Source organism: Cibotium barometz, chromosome 37 (assembly GCF_041138505.1).
Source record: "Cibotium barometz isolate CiBa-2024 chromosome 37, ASM4113850v1, whole genome shotgun sequence".
Taxonomy (NCBI): domain Eukaryota; kingdom Viridiplantae; phylum Streptophyta; class Polypodiopsida; order Cyatheales; family Cibotiaceae; genus Cibotium; species Cibotium barometz.
Window position 1 is genome coordinate 22389843 of NC_141082.1, and position 13558 is coordinate 22403400.

The window sequence follows — 13558 nt, forward strand, 5'->3', positions numbered from 1 at the left end:
CAACAATTCTCTACTAGCCAATAATAATAATATAGATTTAGTTAATTTCTTATGTCCATCACTGATGGATTAGAGCCAATTTTATGACTTCACATTTTGGCTAACCCTTCCCTAGGCTAGAAAAACCCAAACATTCCTCTCGTGTCAAGACTAAGCTTGATAAGATTTTGGGTATTTTAAGGAATAAGTAATTGATTTTATAATAGGTCTTAGTGACCCCCATGTGAAACTAGCCAAGAATAAATAATCTAGAAAGTGAAATCTTAACCTTTTTAGTGCCTTGACCACTTCACACACTCCCATGTAAATAAGGCCCACATTTTCTTTCTCTCTAATTTGAATGGTCTAGGACAATATAAAGAGGAGAAATGAAAGTCACTAATTTTGCACCAACCCTAATTCTCATGTCCTACTACTCCATTGTTGTGGATTAATGGTGGCCAATTTTGTAATTGCTATAAAAAGTTGTTGGGTTTGAAAGAAGGTTGGGTAGACAAAACTGTCTATTGAGACCCACCTACACTTTTTGAGGTAGCACTTTAGCAAGAGGTTCATAAGAAATACTAAAATAGTTAAAGACCTCTTTTCATATGGAATTCATTTTTTTGAGATCTAAGCAATGGAGAGTGAAATCATCTACTATGATGCTTAAAATTTTAAAATATACTCAATTATTTACCAAAATGACCACATTGGCCTTTCTATCAAATATGGCTTACTTTATTCCCATATTTTTCACACAATGCCACTATAAAAAAATTTCTTCCCTTGTCAACACATAAAACGACAACTAGTTCATCACTATCTCTGTTACAAGCAAAATTGGTATCTAACTAGTTCTCCACATGCATCCAAGCTTGTTGTATGAGGTTTGTATGGAATTCTCTATTAGATTATACATCCTTTTTTCCAAAATGATTTCTATTCACACCATTATAAACATGAGAAAATAGCACTATATGAAAAAATAGCCAAGATGGCTCCTTGTAGTTGTAACCAGTGAGACTATGAGTATGCTAATTACATGGAGAAATAGGGAGAAAAACATTGCCAAGATGGCTCCTTATAGTCTGAGTAGTGACTATGAGTGCTAATTACGTGGAGAAATAGGGAGCACAACATAGGAAGCTACTCTAAATTAACAATTCATATGGATGAGTCGTAAATAATAAGCTGATTTATCTAAGGATTATATCGAAATAGGGGCCTCTTTGGAAAAAGAAATTAATCCCCATACGATAAGAGAAAGATTTGTCTATGATAACTTTTGGAGGAAAAATAATAAAAGTGAATAGAGGCATGGAACTAGATTAGGGGTATTAGTATAAAACATTCATTAATTGAAGACCTAGATCCCCCACAAGAACCCACATCAAAATTAAAACTAGAGTCATATAGAGATAGGAGAAGCTTTGAGTGATAACTCACCATTTTTCCCATGAAATTTTTAATGCTATTTGATTTGAGCCCACACATCATAGTTTTACTTAGCCAATTAAAGTGCTAACACACCATCACAAGTGAAAAGAATAATCTTCATGTTATCTTCACATCCACTTCAACATAAAAGCAATGAATCCAAAACTCCTCATGGAGAAAGTTGATGCTTGGATCAACCTCTCTATCATCATCTCTCAAAAGCTCTAAAAAGGTTACTTCATTCTAAGGCATTGTATCAATAATCATAAATTAATTAAATACATAGGAAGAAAATTTATGGATGAGAAGTATGGGAAGAAATTGATGAGAAAAAAGGGATATCAATGAATAAAGTAAGAAGGCATTATATAAATGAGAAGAATTCGGGGGAGAGGGTGATCTCTTTGTAAGCATGTACACACTCTCGAGTAGATAAGCACATAAGAGAGATGGATGGATGAATAAAGTAAGAAGGCACTATATAAATGAGAAGAATTCAGGGTGAGAGGGTGAGCTTGAGCTCCTTACAAGTGCGCACGCATGCACACACACGAGTAGACAAGCACACAAGAGAGATGGATGGATGATTATTCTATTCTCTTGTCTTCTATATAAATGAGAAGAATTCGGGGGAGAGGGGGAGCTTAAGCTCCTTGCACACACACACGCACACACATGCGTGTGCGCGCAAGAGTAGACAAGCATGCAATAGAGATGGATGGATGAATTTTCTTCTATTCTCTTGTCTTCTCTATAGCTATAATATAAAGATAAAAGTACATACTATGTGGAAAAGTACTCTCCTACTATAACAAACAAAATGGTCGGTCCATAGTGTGAACATGACTATTTGAGATGTTGCTATAACTATACCGTAACTCTAGTACACCAAAGTGTCTCTCACACACGTAAGTGTGGAGCTATCATCTTGGTGTGTCATCCATATTGGCACTAGGTATATTACCACAATAAATGACAACATCCCTATCCATGAGCTCACCTATATTTCCAGTAGCTTTTGTAACCAAGCTACCTCACATGCTGCCATAGTAGCGCCCCTGTACTCAGCCATAGTAGCACCCCTATACTCAACAAAGAAACTGTTTGTTTCTTCTTGCTGCTCCTATCACTTCCAAAAGTAAACATGAACTTTCTAGTAGATCTCGTGCCTGAGACACTACCATCCTAATCTATATTTGTATATCCATGTACATGTACATGTACTCTAGCCTCAAAGAAAAGTCCATAGTGTACTTTGGACTTTATATACCTTAGTATCCTCCTAGCAAGCTACCTCACATGATGGCATAGTAGCGCCCTTGTACTCAGGCATAGCAGCACCCTTGTACTACTCAACAAAGAAACTGTTTGTTTCTTCTTGCTGCTCCCATCACTTCCAAAAGTAAAGATGAACTTGCTAGTAGATCTCATTTCTGAGACACTACCATCCTAATCTACATTTGTATATCTACGTACATGTACATGTACTCCAGCCTCAAAGAAAAGTCCATAGTGTACTTTGGACTTTATCTACCTAAGTATCCTCCTAGCAACATCCAAATGTGGCTTCCTCAGGGCTGCATAAACTCACTCACCAATGTAGCTCAAATATAGGCTTGGTGATAGTCATATAAATCAAACTCCCTATAATGTTCCCGCACATTGTAAGGTCCTCTAAAAGATCACTTGCATTTGCAGTCAAGTTGATATTATGCTCCAATGAAATTAAGATTGGATTACAACCTCCTATACTCTTTAGCTACCAATCTTACCTTGTACTTTCTCACAAACCCATCTAAATTTTGTGTTACTTTCTAGACCCACTTGCATCCAATTGCCTTCTTCTCCTTATGAAAAGTCACTAACTCTCATGTCTCATTTGCATCCAATGAAGCCATCTCTTCATCCGTGGGAGTGGTGTCTTTTGAATGCATATGATGTCCAAGTGCCTCCTCAAAACATGTGGGCTCTATTTCATGTATTTCTTTGACCATAAGCATAATGATGGCTTGTATATCCAACATATCTCAAACTCCGACCCTTGTCATAGACCTATGTACACTTGGATCACTGAAAGATTGTTTTAAAGACAGCCAAATCTGTTAAAAATGGTAATTTCATATTGGGTGTGTAAGTGGCATTACTATCTTGAATTTTTCTTGAAGCGCCAGCTAGGGGGCCTGGGAACTCTTTTCCCTCGGTACCCGGGCAAAACATAACCAAATTTTTATAAACAAATCCCAGCAATACAGTGATTGGGCGGTTGGTTGGGGTTAGGTTGGATCGGGGGATTTTTGCGATACAAATAGTTACGATTAAGTTATGTTAGTTAGAATAAGTCCAAGACCCTTGTTCTGTGGGAGGGAATCAGCGGCGGCTGTGTCTCGCTAAAGGAGGAAAAAAGCAGTGATTCTATGGACCAAGTGCAAGTCTCTTCCTTGCTCTGACCATGTGACTTTCGGGTTCGATCAGATCAGTTTGGTTAGTTAAGACTTTGACTTGTTAGATCAATTCTCCCATTATATGATTTTCCTAGTGGAATCGCCTGTGCCTTCCGGGCGAGGGAAGTTTTTCCAGGTTCTGTTTTGGAGGAACCACCAGGCTAGTCTCTTGTCTGGCTATCCGTGGGCGAGACCCCGAGTGTGGATCCCTACCCCATGCGAGAGACTGACGCTGCTTCCGTACCCAGCGCCCGTGGAGGGGGCAGGGGTCTCATAGTCTATTATTAAATCTTGGTCAAGGATATTGAGGGCAAGATGCCGGGAATTCTGACACATCATTTGGTGGTACTATAAGTGTTAAAAATTTAGCAAATTCACATGTATCACGTGGGGAAAAAGGGAAGGTGGATCAACCGTTTATAATGTCTGATGTTTCAACAGGTCATTCTTTTATTAATCGAGATAGTGCCTCAGAACATAGCCTTGATAAGGAGTTTGGGATCTCAATTGTTGTTACACTGTGCAAAGAGCTAAAGCAATATACAGCCCATCATTATGCTTATGGTCAAAGCAATACATGAAATAAAGCTAAAGAAGTGTTGAGAATACTTGGCAGGAGTGATCTAAGTGTATGCATGTCTCTATGAGGGTCGCAGTTTGAGATATGTTGGGTATATAGCCCATCATTATACTTATGGTCAAAGTAATACATTAGATGTAGAAAGAGCCAAAGCAGTATTGAGAATACCTGACAAATCATAGTATTACTGATCATAATCCTCCAAAATATTGAGTCCATTGTTTTACAAAATATATCATTCGGACTCTCCATTGTTGAAGACCAGCTGGTCAACCAACAAGATCTAATATCAAAATTTAGTTCAAAAAAGTCATTCTTTTCAGTTCATCTGTATCTTTCTCGACGTATGCATGAGCAACCGCGAGCCCGTGCATCACTTGGTCAGAACCCTCTAGGATCCTACTTAGGTGTCCTACCACTTCACTCAGGGACCGCTTCAACGGTCCTCGCCCATCGTACCGGAAGTGCACCATTTTAACCATACCGAGGCTGGTCAAGACCTCGGTAGGCTCCACGAGCGACGTCCCTCGACGACTCCCCGTCAACTGTTGCAACAACACGAGTCTCTCCTTATAGTTAATCATATACCAAATGCTTCCTCCAGCATTCTGGCGTAAAACAGTCCTTTAAAAGAAAACAAAGGTTCTATGCAAGTAGAATTCCCGGTTGGAGATTGGTTCCACAAAACCCTTTTCCCTTAATCTATATTTTCTTAATGAGAATCATTGATCTCTCATCAGGGTAATCTACCCATCATTTGACTGAATTTCCAACTAGATTCTTGGTGATTTTGGTTAAGTTTTGTCACGAGCGACGTCCCTCGACGACTCCCCGCCAGTTGCAACGAGTCTCTCCTTAGTTAATCACATACCAAATGCTTCCTCCAGCATTCTGGCATAAAATAGTCCTTTAAAAGAAAACAGAGGTTTTATGCAAGTAGAATTCCCGGTTGGAGATTGGTTCTACAAAACCCTTTTCCCTTAATCCAGATTTTCTTGATGAGAATCATTCTCTCATCAGGATAATCTACCCATCATTTGACTGAATTTCCAACTAGATTCTTGGTGATTTCGGTTAAGGGAAAACTATGCTAATTCAACGGTAGTCTATTCTTTGTGTCAAGAATTGGAATTGATCATGAGGTTTTTGCTTGATTCAGATTCGAGAGATGGGTAAGTAGTTTATTGGCCGCCCCTCTCACAGTCGTGGTCTAACCAAAATTATTCGGTTTACTTCTAAATTCCTAAGGATTTTCTATAGATAAAAATCTACTGAACTTCTAACCATAAGGAAAATTCTAACTTTATGAATTTCATTCCTTCCTAGCCATTATAGATTAAGAAATGGTTCTATATGAGAATATCAGGTTTTTATAAAAATATTCTTCTTCCATTAATCTAATTTTGGATAAATATCAATTTGGTGATTTATCCACCTAAAATATCTAAGAATATTCTTTCTACCAATTTAATTATCAACCCTAAGTTTCTAGGTGGAATTATGGTGAAAATTCCTCTTTTGTCACCAAAATTTAATTTAAACCTTTCTCTACTTAAAATACCATAAAAATTCTTCTTTTAATTAAATACAAATATCCATTTTTTAAATATGCTTTAAATCCCTCTTTTTGTATTTAAATGATTGAATTCCAAATGTCATGGAAATTCTTGTTTTATCATTTTAAAATTTCTTATGCATAAAATAAATTTATTTAGAATTTCTTTTTTTAAATTAAATAAAAATATCTATTATTTTAAATATGCCAAAAATTCCTCTTTTACTATTTAATTATTTGGATCTCAATTATCATGGAAATTTCTTTTTTTGCATAAAAATCAATTTACCAAAAATTTCTCTTTTCTTTTAATTAAATATTTATGCATAAATACTAAAATTTATTTCACATGAATATGATGAAAATCATTCTTTTTGCATAGGATGTCCAATCCTAGAATATGGTAGGAAGTCCTCTTTTAGCATTATGCATAAAAATAAGATATGTATTATTTTCTGAAAATTTTGACATAGCTTCGTTGCTATTACTGATAATTTTTTTTTCTTAAAAGAATAAAACATTGTAATGCAAATATGATGGAAGATCTATTCTTAAACTTAAATCTAAACTATGAATTTAAATCATAATTTTAACCATAACCATAAACTTGATTATGATTATTCTACTAGATTAAGCTATTTCCATTATTCCTCTTTTCCCAAATTGATAAGATTATCTTTTTCCCATTTAGAATCAATTAAAGTAGTTTTTAACTACTTATAACTACTTATAAATAATCTAAAAGAATTAACCATTATTTTGTTAACATAAAAGCATAAAAATAGCATTTTCTTATTCTCTAGCTTAACAAGCTTAGAGTTTGATTTTGAATTAAGAATTTATCAATGAGAAGCATTCTTTTGCTGAAGAATTAGCCATAGGAATGACTATTCTTTTTGAGAGAGAGATATACATAAGAAAACATTCTAATTAAGCATAAACGATTAACTTTTTCTTGATTACACATTAAAATTCTTAGGGAAGGCTTGATTTGAATTTAAAACAACCAATTAGAAAACTTCTCAAGCTTGAGAGGGGTTGAGAAGAGAAGTCATTTGAGAAAATTTAACAAAAAACCATAAAATTCATTTCTTACCTCAAGGATTAGCTTGCTTCTTTTCTAGAAGTGAAGCCCCCGACCAATCAATTGGTTTAGCAAGTGGAGAAGAGAGCTCCAAGAGTTGTTGAAGAGAGAGAGAAGCTCCAAGCTCCCCAAAAGTAGAGGATTTTTAAGGGATAATAGAAAATATGATTATTTTAATGTAATAACGGCATGGTATAGCTCACAGATGAGAATACAAAAGAATGAGGGTCTATTTATAGGTGAGGGAGGCCACTAACTGAGTCCAACTGGATTCTAGAATTTTCCAGCTTTAGTTTGACTGAATTTGGACAAGATTTGGACGAGTTTGGCTCCCCTTTTGATCCATTTTGATCCATGAGAGAGAGGAGAGATAAAAATATCACAATTTTTTTGAATTAAAAAACCCTTCCACACATGCGCAGGAGGCGCCTACCTCAAAGGTCCCCCTCTCCTTACCAAGGTGTCAAAAATTCATCATTTTTCTAAAATATCTCATTTTTTTAGTAATATCTCTTAATTTTTAACTAATAAATCTTGTACTCAGTCAACTCTTCATCTTATGTGAGCATTTACTCATTTTTGGATATTTTATTTTATTCATTGGATTTTTCTCATCCCAACACTTGGATTAATTCTATTGGCCCATCGGAACCTTAATTGGACCATAATCCAGAAATTTCTGAAAATCTAGACCCTTAGACTAAGGGCCCTTATATCTTTTTTAATTGATTTCTAATGCACCTTAGAGAATTTATTTTGAACTTCTATTTTGGAAAAATATATTTTAGATATTAGGAGAATCTTTATATCTAAAATTATCTTAATATTGAATTATCTCTCTCTAGAATTTTTCTTCTCTCTAGGCAAAAACAAGGAAAAATAATATTTTCTTGTATTCTGAAATAGGGAATGATTACATGGGATTGAGGTAAAAGCTTTTTCATTATTCAGGCTGAGGAGGAATCTTACATAGACCCGATGCTAGAGGACTCTCTAGGTCCACTAAGCACATGTGATTATTGCTCTCCCTATGTTGCAGTCACATTGTTGTTTACATCAGTCTCTATGGAATCCTTGTGACTGGTTACTCATCTCATCCTTCACTGGTGTATACCAGCTACTCGTCGCAAAAAAAACAGCATCCCTGCTCACTCACATCTCATGAGTAGTGGGATTATAACATGTATCACCATTCTACTCAAGGGACTATCCAATAAAGATAGATTTCTCTACCTTAGGATGAAATTTGCTTCTTACTTCATTTGGTACATGTACATAGGCAATGCAACCAAATACTTTCAAGTGTGCCAAATCTCATTTTCTACTAGTAAACTTCTGTTTAGGGTGTCATGCCATGAACTGTTGTAATGGGAATTCTGTTCATAATGCAAATTGCAGTTGCTACTGCTTTAGCCCAAAAATAATGAGGCGTCCCTTTCTCCTTTTCATCAATGCACAAGTAACTTCTGTAATATGCATGCTCTTCCTTCTTTAACCCCATTTTTTGATGGGGATGGTGTACCTACATGTGAATATCCTCTTTATTCCATGCTCTCTTGATAATCACTAAATTCATTGGAAAAATATTCTCCCCCACCATCTAACCATAGGCATTTTATTTACATGCCTTTGTCTTTCTCAACCATTGTCTTGAAGCTCTAAAAAAAGTGCCTAATTACTTCCATTTTCTCTTTCATGAAGTAAAGCCACACCTTCCTAGTGTGATCAATGAAAGATACATAGTAGTGGCATCCTTTGATTGATTCCATCTCATGTTGTATTATATAATAACTAAATTCATTGGAGAAATATTCTCCCCCACCATCTAATCTTAGGCATTTTATGTACATGCCTTTGTCTTTCTCAACCATTGCCTTTTGAAGCTAAAAAAAGTGCATAATCAATTCACTTTTCTCTTTCACTAAGTAAACCCACACCTTTCCTAGTGTGATCATCAATGAAAGATACATAGTAGTGGCATACTTTGATTATTGTCATCTGATGTTAGTTCCCAAACATTAGAATGCACCACATCCAAAGATCTTTGGTTGACATTCCTATCATGTGAAAATGCATGCTTAGACTATTTTCTCAATTGGCATACTTCACATACTTTGTGCATTCTGTCCACTTTGAACTTCGGCAAACTTATTAACAATACTTTGTGTCTGCATATTTTTTAGCCCTAGTGAATATTTATTGACTAACTAATACGCTTATGCTAATAAATGTCAATATCTGTATATCACACATGTACCATGTGCAATGCACCCTGAACATCAGGCTTGTTTATATCCAATGTTAACATTCTTCCAATTATGTTGCCCTCCTTTGCAACCTCACAACAACACTAGTTATTGAAATATTTTATTAGGCAAAACACCAAAAAAGGACCGTCTAAGAGCTTCTCTCCCTTCCACATAGATAAGAGAGAGGCAAAAGATAATATTAAAATATTGAATCTCCTTCTCCCTCTTGCTCTCTCTCAAATGTGGTTGAACATCAAACTAGGAGAGAAGTCCTGAAAGTAGATGAATTTGGTGAATACAATGCACAGTGGCATCTTGCAAGAGATTTGAAAACTCTAAAGAGTGCATGTTTGGTGTGTCTTGTGGATCCAATGAAAAATTTCCATGCCCGATGTTTTGTGTGTCTTGTGAATCTTTGTAGGGATCCTAGTGATATTTTTCCATGAGAGCTCTAGCCTGATTAGGAGCCTCCAATCACTGTATGTATTTCCAAATTGCCACCTTGACTAGGCCCGGCTTTACCAAAAAAATGTAGGCCCTTCTTCCTTCTCACATGGTCTTGACTCTTGATTTCCCTTGTGTAGCATACTACACTCGCCTTGAGAAGCGTTTTTCCATCGTAAGTGTGTAAGCTCACATTAGGTTCATCCAATGGTATCACCTTTGCTTGCAAAATAAAAGCTTTTAGCAGCATAAGTGATGATGTCTCTTGTGGTAGCTGAGGGGATTGCACACAAGGGTAATGACCTTCACTTGCATCTTATAGTAGTAGCTTGCAAAGGGGGAAATTCATGATGGTATTTGAAAATGGGGGTTGCTGGTGGAAACAATGGCATTATCGGTAATAGTAGCTGCATAGGAAACATCGACAACAAACATCACATCTCTAGCATCGTCGACGATATCCAAGAGCAACAATAATATCTTTGCATATGAACGTTCCACAAATTTTTATTGCATTTTTCCACATCTATGCCATAAATCTTATGTTCATTAGGCTTTTAGGGCATTGGAAGGGCTTGAGAGGAGCTAAATTTCCACAAACCGATCAAGGTACCCCACCATGCAATATGAGAGACTGTAGGGGCCTTGACTGTATTCTCATCGCGCATGGTAGAGTACCTATTTTGTAATTTACTTATATTCTTTGTTTTGTTTCTGAGATGGCAAGAACAAAGAAGATAGAAAGAAAAGTGGAGGTAGGAATAGGTCTTGCCTAGCAAGGTAGCCAACTATAAAAGTAAAACATGTACCTATGAAGGGAAAGCCTATAGGTCTTTTGAGGAAGCATAAAAGGGCCAAATGGTTCTCACAAAAAGTGTCGGTGCTTAGAGACATTAAAAAGCATAGAAGGCACTTATCTTGAAGCACCTTTTTCAAAGAATATACAAGAGTATATGTGAAAACATCAGATCTTACAATTTTTCAGTTGGTAGAGAGAACTCTTGATTGTTTGCAAGAGGCTTTTGAAGAGTTTTTGGTGGAGTTTCTATAAGATAGTTATATATTGGTTGCACACGCTCATAGGGTTACACTTATGGATAAAGATAGCACTCTCTAAGGAGAGTGGATTATAGATCCGATAAATCAATTGAGATCGGCCTATGGACATATAAAAAAAACTTTTAAAATACTAAATATCCCTCCAATCAGAAAGACTCGTGATGGTGGGATAAAGACTGAACAAGTAACCCATGACGTAATCATAAGGAAGGCAATTGATTTAAAATTGGAAGAGTATTAGAAACTACTAGAACAAAGGGCTCAAGAAACATAACAGAGAGTGATTATATTGGATGTAGACAATGAAAAATCACTCTTGGATCACTCTCGAGTATGTCTCAAGGATTCAATATACCGAACAATGTGCAGATTATGTCTACCTATGGAGAGGGAATATTGATTGCTTGTTGATGGCAGAGAAACCAAAGGACATCCAAAGACAATTTTGGATAGTGGATCCTATGTTTTCAACTTACATCAGAGATACAAACACAACAAAAAATGAATTAAGATAATGGTTGAGTGATGTCCCCTTTATCACTGTTAAAATTTTGTTGTTCCCTTATTATGAAAAGTGCTCCCTCTTTATGAAAAAGTACTTTCTAATTAAAATATCCCTTATTTAGTATATTAAATTTCAAGAGCCACTAGAGCTTAATAGCAATTGATATTGAGCGAAATGCATTATATTTTATGAATTCGATTCTTGATCTTCATAGAGATGCAAAACTGTAAGTGTTTATTTCAAGGTACCTCACCGTACAATAATGGAGACCCTAAAGCAAGTGCATCCCCTTCTATCGTACTATGGAAAAATTATGGCATATTTTATAATGTCTCCTTTAATGTTTGCTCGTTTTTTATTTATAATGTATTCATTGCAAAGCATGTAGTCACAATAATAGAACGTATGACATTAATACAAGATTTGCATGGATCAATAAAATACTTAAATAAACCTTAAAGTCTATATTTTAATATTTTTTAATTAACTTAGTAAGACTATTATGATATTAAATCTTTCAGCTTAGTAGACCTCTATCCAAGCTAATGCTCACACATGTGGGCGGAGAGTAATCGCCAACACAATTAAATTTATAGAGCACCATTTTTTTAATGAAACGAGAATGATGTGAAGGTGAGCAAGTGGATGATGGTTTTATCTTTCTTCTTGGTATTTTATTTAAAGAATGATGTCCTAAATTTTGTTTCTTTATTTAGTTTTCGTAGGATATTTATTTAAATGACTTTGTGGCTAACTCGAACATCATCGGTTAAAAAATATTCTAGTTGTCGCGCTAGAGCATTGGACTGAGGGACACAACATATAACACATACAAATAGAACACCAAAGAAAAGAAAAGTAATGTCCTCTGCTTCTCTGCCTTCAAAAAAATATTCTAGTTGCTGCTAGAGCATTGGACCACAAGGGACACAACATACAACAGATAGTGATAGAACACCAAAGAAAAGAAAAGGAATGCCCTCTGCTTCTCTGCCTTCAAAAAAGACGCGGGTTATGCTCTTTGGAAATCTCCACATAAGTCCCCATAGGAGACCCAAAGAAAAGTTGCACCGAAAGAAATCTTTGAGTAAAAACTATAAGCAAGAGTTTTTCATCACATGAAAAAAATTCTATCGTAAAATCATTCTAAATAACACCTAATCAAGCCCATATATTATTCTATTGAGGTTGTTTAAGACATATACTTTTATTTCTGGTGAGACTATGTTACTACAAAGCACTTTATATACGTATTTACTCATCCGCTAATTCCAAGTTGTGATGTTTCTGCATAGCATTTTTCTCTTCTCATATCCTCTGCATTAACTAGTTCTATTGTCAAAAGTTTTCTCTATTGATTCCTCGAAATTGTATAAGAATTGTCAAGTTTTAGTAAATTTTTAAACAATTAGTGCAGTATTATCATAATAAATTAGAGTACTAACCAAGATAAGGGTTTGCATGGCGGCAGAACCGATAAAATTCATACTCTCATATTGTTACTCCAATCTTTCTTTTGACTTCTGCTATCTAGATGGGAAATAAGACTAAGAATCAAAGAATATGTAAAATATAAAATGTGTTATCTTATAGCTCTTTAAAGAAGATGTTGATAAATAAAGCAAATTCTTACATTTGTAGCAACAACCACGTAAAGACAAATATTATCTAAGATTGCTTGAAAAAGTAAAACCCGTAGACTAAAAAAAAATCTAAAGACTTCATATGGTCTATTCTAGAAAAATCCTATAAGCACCATGGAAGACTAACCTCCAAATCTAAAGTCTATACTTAATTAAAAACCTAAAGAGTAATTATTACTACCTACTCTAAAAAACTTATGAGCACATCAAAATTTCAAATGCTTAAACCTACAAGATAACATGTATTATCAAATAATGACATACACATCAATAAGGTGTAATAAAAGGCTATAATTATAAAGACTTGAAGGCTAGTAGCATAAGCAATGTATCTATAAATGTTTCCTAACAAAATAAGGAGAAAAGCAAAAGCTATGGTAGAGTTGAATGAGGAGTAGAAAAAGGAGAGAGAGAGAGAGAGAGAGAGAGAGAGGAGTGGGGGGAGGGGAAAAATATGAAAAGGGAAGAAACAAAAAGTAAAAAGGTAAATTTTTTAAATTACAATCAAATCCCCTTGTTGTCAGGAGCACAAGGTTCATATATCACTTCCCAATATTTTAATATAAACCTCTCAATACT